The sequence below is a fragment of the Amborella trichopoda genome, chromosome 13, assembly GCF_054954075.1.
Source record: "Amborella trichopoda isolate Santa Cruz 75 chromosome 13, AtrichopodaSantaCruz75HAP2 v2.0, whole genome shotgun sequence".
Taxonomy (NCBI): domain Eukaryota; kingdom Viridiplantae; phylum Streptophyta; class Magnoliopsida; order Amborellales; family Amborellaceae; genus Amborella; species Amborella trichopoda.
The window spans coordinates 32,805,445-32,825,862 of record NC_142348.1 but is presented as its reverse complement, the minus strand read 5'-3'; the positions used below and the strand labels follow the sequence as shown (position 1 = coordinate 32,825,862).

At 41.9% G+C, this 20,418-nt stretch overlaps 1 long non-coding RNA gene across 7 annotated transcripts; it reads left to right on the top strand.

Moving 5' to 3' along the window:
- The first annotated feature begins 7,291 nt into the window (after positions 1-7,291).
- On the top strand, positions 7,292-19,468 carry LOC148779167 (uncharacterized). Of its 7 annotated transcripts, XR_016046918.1 has the most exons (5): positions 7,297-9,321; positions 9,420-9,464; positions 9,595-9,695; positions 16,942-17,192; positions 19,242-19,468. It is a non-coding gene; the product is annotated as an uncharacterized LOC148779167 (long non-coding RNA). The 7 variants fall into 7 exon arrangements; XR_016046917.1 differs by having other exon boundaries at positions 7,292-9,321; positions 9,420-9,695; XR_016046916.1 differs by having other exon boundaries at positions 7,309-9,695.
- The last annotated feature ends 950 nt before the right edge of the window (positions 19,469-20,418 follow it).

The window sequence follows — 20,418 nt, the reverse complement described above, 5'->3', positions numbered from 1 at the left end:
TCAGTTTGGGGGTGAAAGGTAGTACTAAAGGCGAGTCTCGTCCCTATGGCTGACTGTAGTCTAGCCCAAATTTAGAAGTAAACAGCGTATCCCTGTCCGATACAATACTGACAGGAACTCCATACAACCGTACTATTTCCTTAATGTACAACTGAGCCAGTCGATCGAAAGTGTATGTCGTGCGAATCGGTAGAAAGTGGGCAGCTTTGGTCAACCGGTCCACAATGACCCAAATGCTATCATGTCATGAATTTGTTCTAGGCAAGCCAGAGACAAAATCCATAGAGATGTGCACCCACTTCCATTCTGGCACGGGTAAAGGCTGCAACAACCCAGCGGGCCTTTGATGTTCAGCTTTTACTTGCTGGCATGTTAGGCATTTAGACACAAATAGTGCTACCTCTTTTTTCATATTATTCCACCAAAAGGTTTTCTTCAGGTCTTGATACATTTTAATACTTCCGGGATGTATCGTATAACGAGAATGATGTGCTTCTTCTAAGATAGCTTTCTTTACACTCTTATCATTCGGGACACAAACCCGACCTTTGAATCTTAGCAAATCCTCACTACATATAGAGAATTCATCTCTCTTTCCTTGCTTCACCTTTTCTATAATTGTTATAAGCTTAGGGTCTTTCTTTTGTGCCAATCGAATCTGTTGGATTAATTGGGGTTCCGCCTTAATGTTGGCAGTCATACTTACCACGTCATTAATGGACGGAGTTGGATGCCAATCCACTATTTCCTCTAACAATCTCATTTCTTGGATCATTAGATGAGCTAAGACTCCCGTAGATTTTCTACTTAGAGCGTCGGCCACAACGTTAGCTTTTCCTGAATGATAATGGATTGTACAATTATAATCTTTTAAGAAATCCATCCATCTTATCTGCCGCATATTTAAATCCTTCTGAGAGAAAAGGTATTTCAAACTCTTATGATCCGTGTATATTACGAATTGCTCACCATATAGATAATGCCTCCATATTTTCAAAACGAATACTATTGCAGCTAGCTCCAAATCATGAATTGGATATTTTTTTCTCATATTCTTTCAACTGTCTGGATGCATATGCCACTACTTTCCCAGATTGCATTAATATACAGCCCAAACCTTTATGTGAAGCATCACTATAAATCACAAATCCCCCACTCCCCTCAGGAATAGTTAAAATAGGTGCTGAAGTTAATCGAACTTTTAGTTCTTGAAAACTCTCCTCACATTCACTTGTCCACTCAAATTTGACATTTTTCTGTGTCAATCGAGTCAATGGGATTGCGATTCGAGAAAATCCTTCTATAAATTTTCTGTAATATCCTGCCAATCCTAAAAAGCTTCGAACTTCAGTCACATTACTTGGTTGTTTCCAATTAACAACGGCTTCAACCTTTGAAGGATCAACTGATAGACATTCCTTTGATATAACATGTCCTAAAAATGTCACTTGTTCAAGCCAAAATTCACATTTACTAAGTTTGGCATACAATTTATTTTCTCTTAATATTTGCAATACCATTCTTGCATGCTGCTCATGTTCCTTCTGATTCTTGGAATAAATTAAAATATCATCGATGAATACCATAATAAATTTATCCAAAAAGGGCCTAAAGATCCGATTCATCAAATCCATAAATGCAGCCGGTGCATTGGTTAATCCAAAAGGTATGACTAAAAATTCATAATGGCCATACCTTGTTCTGAAAGTTGTCTTGAGTAAATCTTCACTTTTAATCTTAAGCTGATGGTATCCAGATCTAAGATCAATTTTTTAAAACACTTGTGATCCTTGTAATTGATCAAATAAATCATCAATTCTAGGTAATGGATACTTATTTTTCACTGTCACTTGGTTCAACTGTCTATAATCAATACACAATCTCATAGTCCCATTTCTCTTTTTGACAAACAGTACTGGAGCACCCCAAGGTGACACACTAGGCCTGATAAAACCTTTATCTAATAATTCTTCTAATTGTTGTTTCAGTTCCTTAAGTTCTGCAGGAGCCATTCTGTAATGTGCCTTAGAAATTGGTGCTACCCCTGGCAATAATTCAATGGAGAATTCAATTTCCCTGTCAGGCGGTAATCCTGGCAATTCTTCTGAAAAAACGTCGGGAAATTCTCGGATAACCGGAGTGGTATCCAAATTTATTTCTTCCTTTCTATCTTCTTTGATATAGGCAAGAAAGCCTTGACACCCTTTTTGAAGGAGGCGATTAGCTCGAATACAAGAGATTAAATATGTTGGGGAGTCTTCTTTGACACCATTGAAGTAAAATACTGGTTGATTCAGAATACTAAAGGTAACAATTTTCTTATAACAATCAATACTTGCATGGTATGCAGAAAGGCAATCTATGCCTAAGATTACATCAAAATCTTGAATTTTCAGGAGTATTAAATCAACCAACAGTTCCTTTTCTTCTATCTTTATTATACATGATTTGTACACTATATTGGTGTTAATTGAATTTCCCATCGGTGTGGCTACCTCTAGAATGTATCCTAATTGTTCTGGTTCTACCTTTAAGTGGCATGCAAAGTGTTGTGACACAAATGAATGAGTAGATCCAGGATCAATCAAAACATGAGCTACTTTTTGGAAGATAGTAAGAGTACCTTGGATCACTGATTTTGAGGCCTGAGCGTCTTGCTCGTTAATCGCAAATACTCTTCCCTTCATCAGAGGCTTTGGAGCTATCTCTCCCTGCTTTGGAAGCTGTTGTGTCTGTAAGCTAGGACATTGTCTAATCTGGTGTCCCAATTTTCCACATTTAAAACAGGCTCCGGTATTCCAATAACAAGGGCTTGATCCATGATTTTTCCCACATTTTCTACATGGTTCTATTGGGTTTTGAAATGGCGAGGGCCTTGGCTTCTTGTTTGGCCTTTCAAACTGTTGTCGATTAGATGATGTAGGTCTAACATGACTGTTCTGATTTTTCTCTTTTTGGTAATCTTCAAAATCTTTTTGGACAATTTGGGCTCGATCCACTATTTCAGCATAAGTTCTTAATTTCAAGACTGATATTCTGCTTCTAATAGCTGGCTTGAGACCCCTTTCAAATTTCTTCACCTTTCCTGCCTCATTGTTAATCATATGTGGTGCAAACCTGGCCAATTCAGTAAACTTGGCCTCGTACTGTGCTACTGCCCTATTTCCTTGGATTAATTCTAGAAATTCTATTTCTTTTTGGTCTCGAATAAAATCTGGGAAATACTTTTCATTAAATGCCTCTAGAAATACTTCCCAAGTCAAGGGTTTATTTTCTTTGACCAAGACGCCTTTTGCCATTCGCCACCAGTGTTGTGCCTCACCTTCTAACATAAAGACTGCCAAGGCCACTTTCCTATCATCAGGACATTCCATTACCTCAAATATTTTCTCCAATTGCATAATCCATCCCTCGGCTTCCAGTGGGTTTACAACACCCTTAAAAGAAGGTGGGTTCAATTTCTTAAATTGTTCGATATTACTCCCACCATTTCCTGTAACTGATTGCCTGGGTGGATTGTTGTTTTCCATCTGATGTTGCATTAGAGCAACCATATTTTCCAAGGCTTTGTGAATTCCTTCCATATTGGCTTCAGCTATTCTGGATCTTGACTTTATCCCGATCTATACACACAATAAATGTGATTTTAAGTACATACTTATTAAATTTCCTAAGAATCTTAAACCTATTGCTCTGATACCATAATTGTCACACCCCAAGAATTTATAATACTGTTATTCCTGAGATGTGACAGACAAAACATATATACATCTATTGATAGGACAAATTTACAGTGGCGAGATCTTACAAAGTAAATAAAGAAAGTTAGCACAACAACAGTATCTTCCAAGGTTGATAATGACTAGCACTCAAAATGATTCCGCAGTTATCCTGAAAAAATGTTTACCATAGTTTGATGAGTTTGGCTACTCAGTAAGTGATCATCATAATCCTAAAAATAATCATGATTAAAAGATATCAATATTTTCCAAAATGAGATCTATTAACAGAAATGCATCAACAGTTTCACTTTCAATAAATGCATAATTAAGTATAATCCGAGTAATTGAAATGCTTATAACGCTTTTAACGGCAGTGCATAATTCAAAGGATTTCACAAAATACCCTACTGGTGTCCCAAGTAGGTCACCTATATACCCCATCAGCGTTCTGATGGGTCAACTTAATCCCTATCGGCGTTCCAGATAGGTCCACTTAATTCCTGCAGGTCCACTTATACCTCACCGGCGTACCGAATGAGTCCACTTAATCACTACCGACGTCCCAGATAGGTCCACTTATACCTCACCGGCGAACCGGATGAGTCCACTTGAATACTTAATTATTTTTAAATCTCTTTAAACATTCGAAAGAAGCAATATCATGTACTCAACATATCACTGAAATCATTAATATGAATTTCACTTAAACCATTAATAACAGTCACTCTCTATAAGATTTCAAAAATAACCAATCAAATATTTTGGGCTCAAATTTAGAAAGGTAGCAGTTTGTAAGGGCATTCTAGCATAATTGCCAATTTAATATGTATATAAAAACTCTTAAAGAAATTCAAGAATACGGAATTATCACAATTTATGGGATATCAATCCACAAATAAACATTTCACAACAATACTATAATCAATTGCAAAAATGTCAATAATAAGGCAGTCATTTGCACATGAGTTTTACAATGTCTAAATATTCAAAACAGTAGAAAGAAATATTACAATTTTACTAAAAGCAGAAATATCACATTTATTTCTAATAATTTGATAGTATCTAAAATTTTCTAACAATAGCCCAGAAAAATAAATAAATTTATTTTTCTAAGAATTTACAGCATTTAAAATTTCTAACATAGATAAAATATCACAATTTTTATTAAAAAGATTATTTTTCAAGATAATGAGGTCGTGTGCGCATAAAATTTATCGCACCTAAAATTCATGATAATAAGCAGAAATAATTATTTCATTTTATTTTTAAAAAGAATGGATTATTTTTCGAGACAATGAGGTCACGTACACATAAAAGTGATAAAATAAAGATCCTAGACGAAAATATCACTATTTACTAGAAATAGACTATTTTTCAGGAAGACGATGTCACTTACTTATAATCACTCACGAAATTGATGCTTTTTGTGTATGTTGGTTGGGGCACTAAAAAGCCGCCCGTTTACAGTAGATCTTATGGAATCAGTATGCACAAGAGCTCAGTGATAAAAGTTTCGCATCTCATGGTTATACCATAGGAAGGCGTCACATTTAATTTACTTACACGTCATAGTGGATTGTCAAGGGCCAACACATAAGAGAAACTACAAGCCACGTTATAAGATAATAAAAGCTTAAGTCAAAAGCTTTTGAAAATAGTGATGGTCCTTAAGGACCATCATGCTCATATGGACCATCACTTATTAAAAGTTTATTGTCCCCTTTATTTATTTTTTTTTTTTGAAAGTTTAGGATTGTTAAACTATGGCTGCATGAAAACCTCGTAGTCGCCTCTACACTCCATCAATGCCTCAAATTTCAGACTAAAAAGGGTGTCGTAAAGGTATGTGTTGAACCCCCTTCTTTTCTCAATCCTAGTATAAGTAACGGAAAGCTAGCCGTAGGGGTCTAGCTTGGAGAAGTCTCATTCGCTTCCTTCGAGCAAGCGAATTGTGCCACCTTACACCTAGAGGGTGGCGACCATGTTCCCCAAATCTTGCAAACTTTCGCATCGATGGATGACATTATCCAATGTCAACATCGATACAGTTTCGTGTCCCTCAAGGCTTGGCACATGCTCTACTCCCAAGGCTTCCAACCAGGCCAAGGCTTGGCATATGCTCTACTCCCAAGCCTTCCATCTAGGCCAAGGCTTAGGGAGTCAAGGGCAAGAAGTAACAAAGGAAATTTTTGAATCACCCTAAGCCAAAACTGAAAACGGGGATGGAAGGGGACTCAGGTGTACTCTCACCGTATTTCAAAGCTGGATGAGGCCTTCAAGCCATCCTAGCTTTGTATTGTTTGAAGACATTTTTCAGCATCATGGGTCCCGGTTGCGGAATAAAATAGAGAAGCCGGTCAATAAAGCCTGACAAACAATGGAAATTTCAACAGTATCAAAATCAACCTAGAATGGCCAAGATCTTCATAAGAACTCGAAAAAGTCTCCTGCCAAGTTTTGTTGCATTCCGACACATCTAAAGTAGTGTAAACTGAGAAACAGTTTCGGCAGAATCAACCTCTAGTACCTTGAAAGGACCCCGTAACTAGAGATCTATTTTCGGTGTGTCAAGTTACTGTGAGACCACCTCCATTAGAGCTGGCACGATCGAAAACCCCTATAGATCAAGTTTCGTCTTATTGGGTACTCCAAGACAAAGTTATGGGGTAACCTACCTAAAAAGGGTAAGCTGCACACTATTCCCGTGTGGCCTCTCTGAACCAAATCACCATTAAAAGTGGTTGTTTTTATAGTCTCAGACAGTGACTTTCGGGGGACCATACTTCACTTGTCCTGAATTCATTTTTAGAATTTTTTTAATTCAATTAAATCTTAATTTTTAGCAGTTAGGTTTAATTATGATCAATCCACCCATGTTTGGGCAAAAGATATATATATATCAAGTATTGTTATTGTACAAGGGACCCACTTTGTTTAAGAAAATTTCCATATTTTTTTCATTCTTGGGTCACGTCTTGAAAGAGAGGAAGGAGACGGAAACTTTTGGATCGGTACTTTTGGGCTTAACGTAAATCTCTTTCTCTCTCTTCTCTTTTTCCCTCTCCTCACTCTTTCTCTCTCATCTTTCACAGATGCGAAGCCCCATCACCAACAGTATTTCGCTTTTTCTCATTCTCTTTTTCTGTTTTCCTCTCATGGTCTCACTTGACTATGATCTCTCTCTTCTATCTTCCCTATGGTCCCTCATGACCATCAACTTTCTCTTTTTCTTTCCATTTTATCCCTGCATGACTACTCCCTCGCAGCTCCCTCTTTGGTACACCCTAGTGGTGACTCCCTCTCTCTCACGTCCGTGGCCCTGCACAACCACCGTTCCCTAAGTTTCGTTTTTTTTTTGTAACCCTGCGCACTCCTCGACCCTCGTTGCGGCGTGCACCCACCTCCCTTTTCACTCGTGCGTACTTCTTTTCCCTCATTGCCGTGTGCACCCACCTCCCTTATAGCCCTGCACACTCTTCTTTTTTCATGGCCGTGCGCACTCCCCTTCCCTCATTGCCGGGTGCACCTATTCCTCTTTTCTCGTGGCCGTGCGCACTCCGCTTCCCGCATTGCCGGGTGCATCTATTTCCCTCATCGCTATGTACCCTCCACCTCCTTCATCGACGTGCGCACTCTTTTTCCTTCATTGCTGTGTGCACCCATCTTCTCTATTGCCGTGTGCAAGCCGACCCATTGCCCGTGTGCCACCTATACTACCCCAACACCATGTGTGACCTATCCTACACCAACGCTGTGTGCGCCATCGAGGTCCATTGCCGGCAGCCACCATCTTCCCCTCCAATCCTCTCGTCTCTCTTTCTCTCTCTAGAAGCCCAATTGTTAACACCACCCCTGCCGTGTGCCCATCTCACGGCCTCTTATCTCAGTCGCCATCCTCTTCTTCATTGCTTACTGCTCCTCTCTTGCTACTATCTGCTATTTGGCTGCAGCCCCAGCTCTCTTCACCTACAATCGCACCCACAATTGTGAAGCAACCATCTCCTCACCTTGGTATTCCACCATCAGCAACAACTCTCCCGCCATCTTCTCTTCCCATCCTTCTCTGCAGCCAGCTACCACCTCCACCTCTCTGTCTTCTCCCTTCCACCACAACTCGTCTTCCCCTCTAATTCTTAGCCACCTCCGCCTCTCATTCTCACACCCTTAATTCTGCTGCAGCCACTGGCTTGCTGCCCTCAATCGCCCAACTTTCTTTCTCCTTTCCCTCCTCTTCTTCTAACCAGCCCCCACACCATGTTGCCGCGGCCGATTGCAGCCATCTCGCTGCTCTGTCACTCATCCATTGCAGCCGCCAACGCACTCAGCTGCTGCCTCCATCTTAACTCTCCAACCTTCCCGTGGATATTCCTGCCTTTCCTCAGTCCTCCGCGATCATGTTCATGTTCTCTCTCTCTCAAGAAGAAAACCCAATTAACCATACCGTTCTCTTTCTCTGTCTCTCTAACTTTATGCGTTTCTCCCTTTTCCTTCTTGTTGCAACAAATTTCGTTATATTTCGTTTCATTGTTACCTCTTACAGTATTTCACACAACCCCAACAAAGTCAAGCTTTTTCTCTCTCTAAATTAATCTACCTTTTTTATTTAACATTACCCTCTCTCATTCACACAATAGCCTATTATTCCACCATTCTCCCCCTTCGACCAACCAAAACGTGTACCTTACCTTCTTCCAAGTGTCAAATACTCCTTCACTTCCTTTTAACGAAATTATAACCATTTTTTTATTATTATATTTTCTTTAAAGGTCCAACAATTAACTCCTTTCCTTTTTCATCCACGTATAACCTAACGTCTTTTCTCTCTCTCAATTAATTTTTTTTTAATGATTCTATTAAGTTACTTCATTTTACTCCTTCTACCCCCATTCTTTCATTTTATTCCATTGTCATCCTCTTCTCTTCATTTTCTTTTACTTTATTGATTTTATTTTTATCTTATTTTATTTCATTCCTATTTTATTTTGATCACTTATTCTTTATTCATCCCTTTTATTTCAAATATCTCATCTTATTTCCTTCCATCCCTTTTATTCTATTTTACCCCACTTTCATTTTATTTGTCTCATTTCACTTCATTCAATTTTAATTTATTCTAATTCCATTTTTCTAAAATTTTTATTTTATTCATCACTGTCATTGTCATCTCATCTTCCTTCACCATCACTCTTATTTTCACTTTCGTCTCTCTCGTTCTCTCAATCACTTGTTTTACCAGAGGGCAGGTTGAGCTTCACGCTCGTGCGAGTCTTGTTGTCGAGCAGTATTACCATCACGTTGATCTGAGTTACCATGCCCGTCATGCTGCCACGACATATTTGCTTTTATGTCAATCTGGTCGGTGTTTATTTTGACTTCGAGTAGTATTGCCGTCATGCCGGTCTGAGTTACTATGGCCATCTTGCTACCACGTTAAGTCGATTATCGGATTAGTTTTACCACCGTGCCAGACTACGCATCGAGACAATTTTGTCATCGAGCAGTATTGCCATCACGTCGGTCTGAGTTACTGTGCCCGTCTTGCTACCATGTCAGACTAGTCGTCGCGCCAGTCTTGCCATTGCGCTAGTCGAGCCACCCGGTCAAACTTCTTCTCTCACTTTCACTTCACCCTATAACAAGGTGGGGACCTATGCCCAACTCGTCTGCACTTTTAATTGTGTATGTGTGTGTTTGTAGGAAAGGAGAAACAAGTCAAGGGAGGCGATTCCAAACCTGTTTTCGGTATTCCTTCTTTGCTCTCTCCTCTGAAAGCCTTAAATTGCTTTGTTCGCTTCTGTTTCCTGATTACCTGAACCAAATTTCATTTTTTCCTCTTTCCTTTTAATATTTTTTTTTTTAAAATTATGTACAGCAAAAGAAGCAGAAAGAAGAATTGAAGCGCATGGTTTTGATGAACACCTCTGGTTCGGCTTTGCCCTTGAAAATGGGCCTGGACATGCAAATTCTTTCAAGGTAATGGAAGTTTGTGGAATTATAATGTTTCAAATGTTTTATCTTTTACTTCCTTTGTTTTTTTCAATTGATGTGGGCTTTCCAATGTGATCTAAGAGGGCACCCACGCGAGCCAGCCCAAGTGTGTCACGGACCCACATGAGGTAAGTCCCTCCTCCCAACCCTAATTCCTCTCTCACCTGTTGGTACTCCTGCCCACGTCTTCTTTATGCGGTTCCCGAGAGAGCGATCTCAAGTCCTGGGTCCATCTCGAACCCGGAACCATGCTACCAGGTCAACCCGACCCGGAGGGCAAGATCGAGGCACTTAACCAGCTTGACGACTCCACTGAGGACACGCTACCTCATCGTTGGATAGTTCTTGTTTGACCTTCCTTTCTTTTTATTCCTGCTCACTATACACACACTTATCGTTGGGGTTGCTCAACCCCTTCATCCGAGTCAGGGATTTTAGAATCCCCGTACTCGTGGGTCTTCATTGGGAACAGGTTTTGCGAACCTCATTCCCGACCTATCTCCTGAGCATCGACCCTATGTCGCGCTCTCAGGCATCACCTGAAAAAAGGTGAGGATGGACCTAGAAGTCCCTCACTCCCTACATCTATGCATTGACGGACCCACCTTGCATTGGTGGCACATACGGCACCACACTCAGCATGCATCCTGCTACCGGAGAGTCACTTGCCGGTCGCATTACTCGGGGTAGCCCTGAGGCCTCCCCGAGCTCTCTTGCGACTTGCAGTTCATTTGTCGTTGCTCCTGTTGGTCGTTGCGAGGCTACCCCCCATTCTCTATCACTGCGGGCCCCTGTAATAAGATGCTCGACACCAGAAAGAGGCGGCTCTGAAGCCACCACCTCACACACACCCACCAAAGCTAGTGGACTACCCATTCTAGCTACACCTCGAGGCAACTCTCAAGTTACCTCATGACACTGTCAGGGTTTAGGTCTTCTTGGACTTGGCCCTGCACCTCTTTTGCATGCACACTGCACCACTCAGGGCAATCCTCAGGTTACCTCAGAATACTGTCAGGGTTCGGTTCTTCTTGAACTTGGACCTGCACATCCTCGGGGTAACCTTCAGGTTACCTCAGGACACCGTCAGGGTTCGACTCTTCTTCGGACTGGCCCTGTACACCCCTTGCATATGCACAGCATCGCTCGGGGCAGCCTTGTTGCTGCGTTTGCCCGAGCACATGAGAGGGAACCTCCTAGTACCCCCTCCCAGCACATGCTTGCTCACTCTGTGAGGGATGCTTACACGGCCATTCCATCACACACACATGCCCACGATACCATGCCTCTTAAGGCCAGACACGCTACTTGAGTCCAGGTTGACCACCAAGTCACCCGAAGTCCTTTTGCAGAGGGTGTACACACGCCAATCCCTCGCCCGCCCGGAGCACATCTTTGCATTATGCACACACACATGGATCTAGCATTCCACCCGATTCCAAGGGTAATCACGTCAATGGGTTGAAAGAACAGTTTACGTTTGCCCAAAGGCAATACTACCTGGCCATGAAGTAGGGATATCATGTTCAAGCCTGGAAATGAGGTCGGGAGACCAAGACATTGAAAGCCCAGCTCAGGGCCAAAGAAGAAAAAGTGATTGAAGAATTCCCTCTATGAGCCCTTTTCCCCCTCTCATTCCCCTTGATGCGGATGATGCTAGAAAAGAATGGCATGAGATGAACACTAAAAGGATTGATCGGTGCATGATGAAGTCGGTTATCTATGAAGATGCAAGCTTGACTCTGGGCAAAGGCGAGCTTCTAGACGGGGCAAAGAGCTAGTCTGACCCCAGTGACCCCAAGCCAGATGAGCCATCACCCGATCAAACTCCCGTGCCCTGCTCAAGTCGGGGCACCGAGAGCAAAGCCTTCTTCAAGCAAACTGAACTCGGGGTAGCTCATAGATTCAAAGCAATTTCTCCTAGACTCCTGATGAGCCAGAAGGCACCGTTGTGGAGTAGTCCCGGTGACTCAAGTGAGACAGAAGCCGAACCCATCGAGGGCGTTGCCCATGATCCCTTGGTGGTGGAAAGTTCGAATTATGAAGGGATTGGTCTTCTTCTCATGATGCAAGAAATCTGTCCACGAGCTCCTCCCAAAGTTTGCCTCAACATCCCAGCTCCTCGAGATGAAACTGAAAAAAGAACCGAAACTATTGAGCTGCTTCAAAGGGATGAAAAGCTCATTGTTAATATTGATCTCATAAACAAGAATGGGACTTTGCCGTCGTTCTTCCTCTCTCATCCAAATATTCTTACCTTTGGTGAGAGTTCGTCACTCTCATTTGAGGAAAGCCACTCCGCTGTACTGGATGAGATGAGTTGCACTCCCCCTGGTGGCAGCCCCACTGAAATGCCTCCTCCATGCCCTGTAGGCACCATGATTCCCCGCAAAGCCAGCTGCATGCTTCCCCCATGTCATGCGTGTTGTATGTGCGATCTTGACGATGATAGTAAGGTCTCGTCTTATGAGTGTTTCACATTCCTGTTAGGTGTTGAAGAGCTCAATTTTGATGGAGCGACATCCCTCGTCCTCATCCCCCCAGTGACTCCTACCTCTGACGAGAGCTCGTCACTCTCATTCGAGGAAAATCAGTCCCTAATAGAGGATGAGATGGCCAGCATCCCCTTCGCTGACCACCCCAATGAAATAGTGCCTCCAACTCCTGAAGATGCCATGATTCTTTGTGAAGCTGACCACATATGGGCTCCATGTCTTGAAAGTGTCGTGACTCCTTATGAGGGCGATAACATGTTTTTTTGATATCTTGAAAAATGCTCCCTCAATGATGATGATGTGACCTCATCGTCTTTTGAGAGTTTCACATTCTCATTAGATGATGAGGATACCAAAGCCTTGGAAAATGAAGTAGGCCTGAGGGAAGGCCCAATGACCCTCACCAATGAAGCAGCAGCAATCGAATCCAAGATTGTAAGCTCTGAGGCATGTAATCGGAAAATAGAAGAAGAGTCCTCAAGTATGGCAGCTATTGAAGCTATAGTGATCGACGAAAAAATACTATGGAGATGAGATTGTGCAACTCAAGGCCACATTAAGGTGGTTACAAGCGGAGATGAGGTCAAAAGATGAAACAATGGAAACTTTACGCCAAGAGGTATTGGTGTCTCATACCCCCTTGTGGCACCAAGCCCTCTTTACTGTCCCTTAAGCACCGTATCGGGTCATCGAAACAACACCATTAGAAGAAAGGGTACACCCACTTTCACCTCCCTAATTGTCGGTCTCCTCCCCATCAGCTCAGGTTGGTAATGTAGAAGTAGTGAAAGGAATGGTAGCTGAAGCATTGAAAAATTATAATATTCCAGTGATGAAGAGCCGAATCGCTATCAAAAGCCTTACCGAACATATATTGACCAAACTCCATTTCCACTGAGCTATCAAAGACCTGACTTTCCCAAGTTTGATGATACAGGCTCATCGCAGTAACACATAGCCCATTTCATTGCAGCCTGTGACAATACAGTGAACAATGCGCATCTATTGCTTCGGCAATTTGTCGGAACCCTTACCGGAGCAACATTCAAATGGTACTCTCGGTTACCACCAGGGTCAATCTCATCGTGGGTCAAAATGGAGGAGGAGTTCCTTAAGCGCTTCTGGGACATAGAAAGGAATGTGCAAATCTTTGAACTCTTTGAGGTGAAACAAAAGCCACAGGAGCCAATGATCGAGTACATCGAAAGGTGGTGCAATCTAGCCATCAATCTAGCCACACCAATAGGTGAGCCGCAAGAGATAGAGTACTGCATAGACGGGATGCACTCAGAATTGGCTCGTTATGTCACTTCATCATGGCCCACTACATTTGCCAAGATGGTCGACAAGGTAGTTCAAATTGAAGGTTTGCTCAAGTACCACAGAAGTATATCTGGACCCTTTGCATCAGTCAAAGATGATGATCAATTATTAGCTACCATAACAAATACCATGCACTCCTCAAGCCATGGCCGGCATGAGGATTACTCCTTTGACAAGTGTATGATTCCCAAGTTGCTTGAGACTCTCCTATCAGAGGGGATGATTGAGCTACCCGTGCCAAAAAGATCGAGGGAACTTGGAAGGGAAAGTAAGCCCAATTACTGAAGATATCATAGGAGATTTGGTCATAGAACTGAGGAGTGTCGTGCCGCCAAGAACAACATCTAGAACTTCATAGACATGGGAAAATTGAACTTGGGACTTGATTCCACGTGTGATCCAGTGTCACACATGGTCCCAGCTATACAACCCTAAACTATAGCACGCGTTCTAGTGGCACGACGTTAAACTGCACAACATACGGTCTCGGAGGCAAGACCTTAAACATGCCCTCAGGTCTTGACGGATGACCTTAAAACACGCCAAATTGACGGTCACGGTGGCATGACCTGGATGACCTTAAAACACTCCAAATTGGTGGTCACGGCGGCATGACCTTAAACACGCTTTCAGAAAAAAAAGAAAAAAGAAGAAGAAGAAGAAGACAGAAATGACGAAAACCCGCAAGGGCATCATGGGCAAAATGTCAAAAAAAAAGAAAAGAAAAAAAGAATGATGGACATGGTGTGCACCCCCAAAGGCCACCGTGGGTAAAATATGTCAAAAAGAAAAAAAGACAAGCATAGTGAAAACCCGCAAGGGCACTATGGGCAAGATTCTCAATATAAAAAGGGGTGTGGTGAAAACCCTTCGAGGCACTCATTCTCAAATGACGGGCGTGTTGATCCTCCCCTATGGGTACTCACGAGTAAAAATGTCAAACATCCCTATAGCAACACGTTAAACTACATGACATATCGTCCATTCGCACGACTATAAACTGCTTCCTGTTCCTACATATCTCCATGGGGTTACCACATGACACCCTCTTACACATCCTCGACTACATCCTTCTTCACAAGCCCTCAGTGGAAGGACACCACCCCTTTGATGTGTCCTCCATAATCAAGGTACTGTGAGGCTTTAAAGCATAGCAAGCGACCGTCAAAGCATGTGCCCACCTCTATAAAGCCATATATCAAAGAGGTGTACCGCAGTTTCAGTTGTGAGGCTTTGAAGCATAGCATGCACTTCAAAGGATATGCCCACCTCTAGAAAGCCATATCACAAAGAGGTGTACCACAGTTCTGATTGTGAGGCTTCGAAGCATAGCATGCAACTGTCAAAGCATGATCCCGCCTCTATAAAGCCATATATCAAAGAGGTGTATCATAGTTACGACTATGAGGCTTTGAAGCATAGCTGTGACGACCAAGACTTTTCCTGGCTAGTTAAAAGGCATGACGAGATAGGGAGGCTGAAGAAGAGCCAGTGCCAGGTGAGTTGGAGAAGTGGCCAATGTCGGTTGGAAGAGCCAACGCCGGGTGAGTTGGAGAAGAGGCCAGTGCCAATTGGAAGAGCCAGCGTCGGTGGATTTGGAGAAGAGGTTAGCGCCGATTGGAAGAGCCAGTGCCGTGTGGATTTGTGTGAAGTGCCAACACCGAATGTGTCTTTGTCATGCATGAGTTGTGTAGGCCACTTGTCAAATGCATGCTGATTGAGTGCCACATGTCCAGATTTTACAGTCTTTTGGTGACACTTGGACAGCCACCTCAACCCAAGAGTACTTAAGCCCCCTTCGTTAAGGATTTTGACTAGCCACAGATTTTGACTAGCCAAAAGGGGTCCATTTTCTTCCAAACCACTGCCATTTGAACGGTTCATGAGTAAGCTTAGATTCACATGTTGAACACTTTTTGGAATTTCTTCTTGATTGTGAGTTATGAAGTAAATTTTAAAGACATGTCCTTGCCTTCACTGCAGAGCAGATATCTGATAAAATATCTTCATTCTTTTGAGCTTTTGAGGAGCCAAACATAGTCCAATTGTTTTCAACCTACCCCACTTTGAAAGATAGGAGGAAAATTTGTTTTAGAACCATCTTCAAACTCTAAATGGTTCAATGATTACGGCCCTAATGGTAAGTACACGTCATTGCCTTGATGGCAGGAAATTGAGCGGTAAGGCTTAACTGAAATAATGTCATTGTTACTATAGTACTGTCAATATGATACTGTTAAAATGTGATGTGCCACACCCAAAATGTGATATTGCTATTATCATGATAAGATACTGATATAGTAATTATGTGATATGCTATATGTGAATGGATACCTACTGTGTGAATGATGGTATCATGCTGCTTATGTGTTATGTGAATGGATACCTACTGTGTGAATGATGGTATCATGCTGCTTATGTGTTATGTGAATAGGTACCTATTGTGTCAATGATGGTACCATGCTGCTTATGTGATATGTGAATAGATACCTACTGTGTGAATGATGGTATCATGCTGCTTATTTGTTATATGAATGGGTACCTACTGTGTGTATGATGGTACCATGCTGCTTATATGTTATATGTATGGGTATCTACTGTGTGAATGATGGTACCGTGCTGCTTATGAGTTATGTGTATGGGTACATACTGTGTGACTGATGGTACCAGCAAACTGAGATATTGGCGCGCTTTGAGTGTATTGCCCGACCAGCAGTGACATGATGAAATTTCCAGTGATATGGGAATTTCTCGGCATGGCTTGTGTGTATCGCATTGCTTGGGACATGTAACTTCTCATGAGGTACACATGAGGTGATTAGCTACGTGTGGCTTCTCGGCATACTTTGAGGGTATTGCATTGCCTGAGATATGTGACTGTTTGATATTGGTGAGGTGCCTACTTTGAGGGTATTGCAGGGCCTGCCTGTGTGTTTGACCCCAATAAGGTACATGCCCTGGAGTGTAATGCACTACCTGACTTTGTGAGTGCTAAGGGATGAAAATATGCTTTATTATGAAATAAGAGTATGCTTTATTGTGATAAGTATGTATACTGTAGAACATGTTCAATTTTAGATGAATGAGTAATATTGAGGAATGCATATGATGATACTCTTGAGGAAAGGTCTTTCTGAACTACTAATTCAGGTGATATCCAGTATCTGTATTGGGAATATGAATGATAATTACAACATTGAACAAATGTGAATTCTGATATCTTATATTGTGTCTGCTCTACCTGAAAAGCATCATCCTATAATTGTGACAAAATTGTGATGCATGACTCCTGTTTTACGAGCATGGCTTAGAATCTTGATCTGTGCTGTGTGATAATACTCATAGGTAGGGAAGCATAATGTTGTGATCTACTTACTGGGCTTTTTAGCTCATCCATTTTCTTCCCCTTGTAGATTGACTCCTACAGGTCGACAGCGGCGGGAGGTGATCATGTTTGGTGGACAGAAAGCCTGCGCTCAATGAGTGGATCCCTATTCTTGTGTAGGTGGCATGTCAAAACAGAGTAGAAATGCAATCGGACACAAATAGAATTCTAGCATCTCATACAACAATCAAAGTAGCTTACCTGGGTTCTCTGGGGTAGAACCTGCCACCTCCTAAAAGCTGTGAGGAGAGAAGTGGAAAAGACACTATTGTTGTTTAGGTAAGTGGATCCATCACCATCGCATGATAGTCATAAGGATGCATGGAATTTATGCATGTAAAATGAGAATGAAAGTTTATGTGATGTAAGAAAATCCTTACACCTTTTTATTTAAAAATTGGGGTTCTTGTCCTATGATAATGGTAAATGTCCAGAATGAATGCATGATTCTTAGATTATGTAAGAAATGCATGCTATGCCTGATTCGTGTGTGTTCATATTGTGAGAGAATGGTTGTTATTATGTGCCCCACCATGAAATAAAGATCATGGAATGTATGCTTGAGACATGTTGTATGCTACTGTGAAATTCCAAAAGTTTACATGTTCTTGTAAGAGGCTTTTGAACAATCAAATAGGGTCCAATTGACCTTAAACCACCCCCATTGGAAAGATATACGAGTCTAGTAAAATTTTTGTTTTTACTGAAATTATTTACAAAAATGAAGTTATGTTTCAAAATATGAAGGTTTATCATTATTGACTGTTTTCCTGGATTTTTCATTTATACCACTGTGGTCACTGATTTTAGCTAGCAAAACGAAGTTCATTTTTGGCCAAACCATAGCCATTTGAAATATCTTTGAATGGGATAAAAATTTCATGTGGAAACTATTTTGAAAAGCATCCTAGATTGAAAGTTATACCTTTCTTTATGAAGGTATGCCACTGTGGCAGTATTGATGAAAATCAAAACTATCACCTTGTTTTCCATGGATTTTTGAACCATCAAATGGAATCCAAATGCATTTAAATTTGGTTTGTTAGAAAGATATACATCTTAGCTTAAAACTTTATTTTGTACCCATCACAAGTTGCCTTACGATTTGAATGTTATAATGATTTGAAGTAGGGTACATTGATGTCCACTGTACGCAGCAGGGGGCAGTTAGTTAACCCTCATTACCTGGAACCTTTAAGAAGTCAAACGGAATCATGTTGTCTTTAAACCACTCCTAAGTGATAGATAGGTGTGTTTGGTATGAAATTGATCGTGGAACCATCTTCATACTCTAAATGGTCCAAACGTTAAGACCCCGATTGTGAGCTCTCGCATTCATGCATGATAATGAAGTTACGCTTTGCTATGACAAGGAAGAATGATTATGATATATGCCTTTGTTGCGATATGAATTTCATTGATTTTAATGATGCTTATGCTATGTGTGAATGGATACCTACTTTGTGCATGATGGTATCATGATGCTTATGCTCTATGTGAATGGATACGTACTGTGTGAATGATGGTATCATGATGCTTATGCTATATGTGAATGGATACCTACTGTGTGAATGATGGTATCATGATTCTTATGCTACATGTGAATAGATACCTACTGTGTGAATGATGGTATCATGATGGTTATGCTATATGTGAAAGGACACCTACTGTGTGAATGATGGTGCTAACAGCGGCGATCTTCCCTGACTCCCCATGATAGGATGAGACTCAGGATGTGAGTAGTTGGGAGGTTCGCACGCCCCAAATCTATGTGGGCACTACACATTGGGTCATCTAATGGTAGTGTAACTCCCTCTCGCTAAAAGGGTGCAAGGAGAGGGTAGGGTCTTGCAAGGCCTCTGCCTATTAAAAACCCCAAAGTACGTTGTGGATGTGTACATGGGTGAGGGCCTTACGAATTGGGTCGTCCACTTCTCATGGTCCACCCTCTTGAGTGAGGGTAGAAGTCCCAAGTTAGGATTGGCTTGGCCTGACCGATGTGGCTTGTACTTCAAGAGTAGATAGATTTGTTTACCTGACTTATTTATGCTTTCTGCATGAGTCTTAACTGTAATTGTGATATGTTGTCATTATTAGTCTACTTTAAGAAAGGTGATTGTGACTTACGCATTATATATATTGAACTGCCTTTCTCACATTCCTGTTGGAGTGATGTGGAGCATGTTGAGGGACTTTATTTGATACATGTGTACATATACGTATATGTGGGTTGTGCATTTGTTATCATTATCATGCTAGTTGGAATGCAATGGTGTAGATATGCTTACTGGGCTGTTAGCTCATTCCATCTTATTTTCATAACTATAGAGTGAAGTGTGTTGATACCTGTGCTTAAGGTGCTTGACCTTTGGGGGATTTGAAGCTTGAAGTCGAGAGGTTAAAAATCCGTCCTTTGAGGACTTTCATTGTATGTTTTGGATGTCTCAGTAGTGTGTGGTGTACCTCATTTTGTGTATTTTGGGCCAGGAGTCCCTTGAAGGAATTGTAAAGACCTTTTTTAACATCGGATGAATGAGATGGTTATACTTTTGGAATTGTTATTGGCTTTGATGAATGGTTTTATTCTAGTTTTCTTTCTTGGTTTGCTCCTGATTCTGTGTTTTCAAGCGTTGAGCCTCTCCCACCTGAGTGACGTTCGCATCCTCCGGTCGCGATCCCGCACTTTGTCGCCCTCCGGCAGGGGTCAAGGAGCGGGGTTGTGACAATAGCATACAACCGTCAAAGCATGCGCCTGCCTCTATAAGGACATATATCGAAGAGGTTTACCACAGTTCTAGTTGTGAGGCTTCGAAGCATGGCATGCCACCGTCAAAGCATGATCCTACCTTTATAATGCCATATATTTTACACCAGTCTCGTCGCCTTGACCATCGTTTATGAGGGCATCTACTTTTGCCTCAGCAAGCTCTGAAGAAACATGTTCCCCTTGATCTTCACCCTCCTGAACTGCCACTTCAGCATGGGCATGTTCAGGAACATCCTCTTCGCCTTGACCTTCGCCTATGGGGACCTCTACTTCTGTAACCACAGGTTCCGGAGAAACCTGATCCCCTTGCTCCTCACCCTCTTGAACTGCCACTTCAGCATTGGCAAGTTCAAGAACTTCCTCTTTCCTCTGGCCTTTGCCAGAAGATTCAGCTTCAGCCATCGTTTCTTCCATCTAGCCTATGCCCTCAACGAATAAGGCCTCCGTCACAAAAAGCTCAACTCCCTCATCTCCATGATCTGTGCCTTGGGGAGCCGCAACCTCTTGGTACCCACGGGCATCATTAATTATCATTAATTATGGGCCCTTCTTCTTGGGTCATAACCCTTGCCTCAGTCGGGGCACTAAACTCCTGAGGCATAAAGGCCACATCAACATCAGAGCCCCTTCCTGGAGTTGTTCCTTTAGGGCCTTTAGCCTCGTCAGTCTCCATCCGAGCTGGCTCTGACTCAAGAACTACTCTCGGACTTAGAGCCTCTTCCCCATGTTTCGGAATCA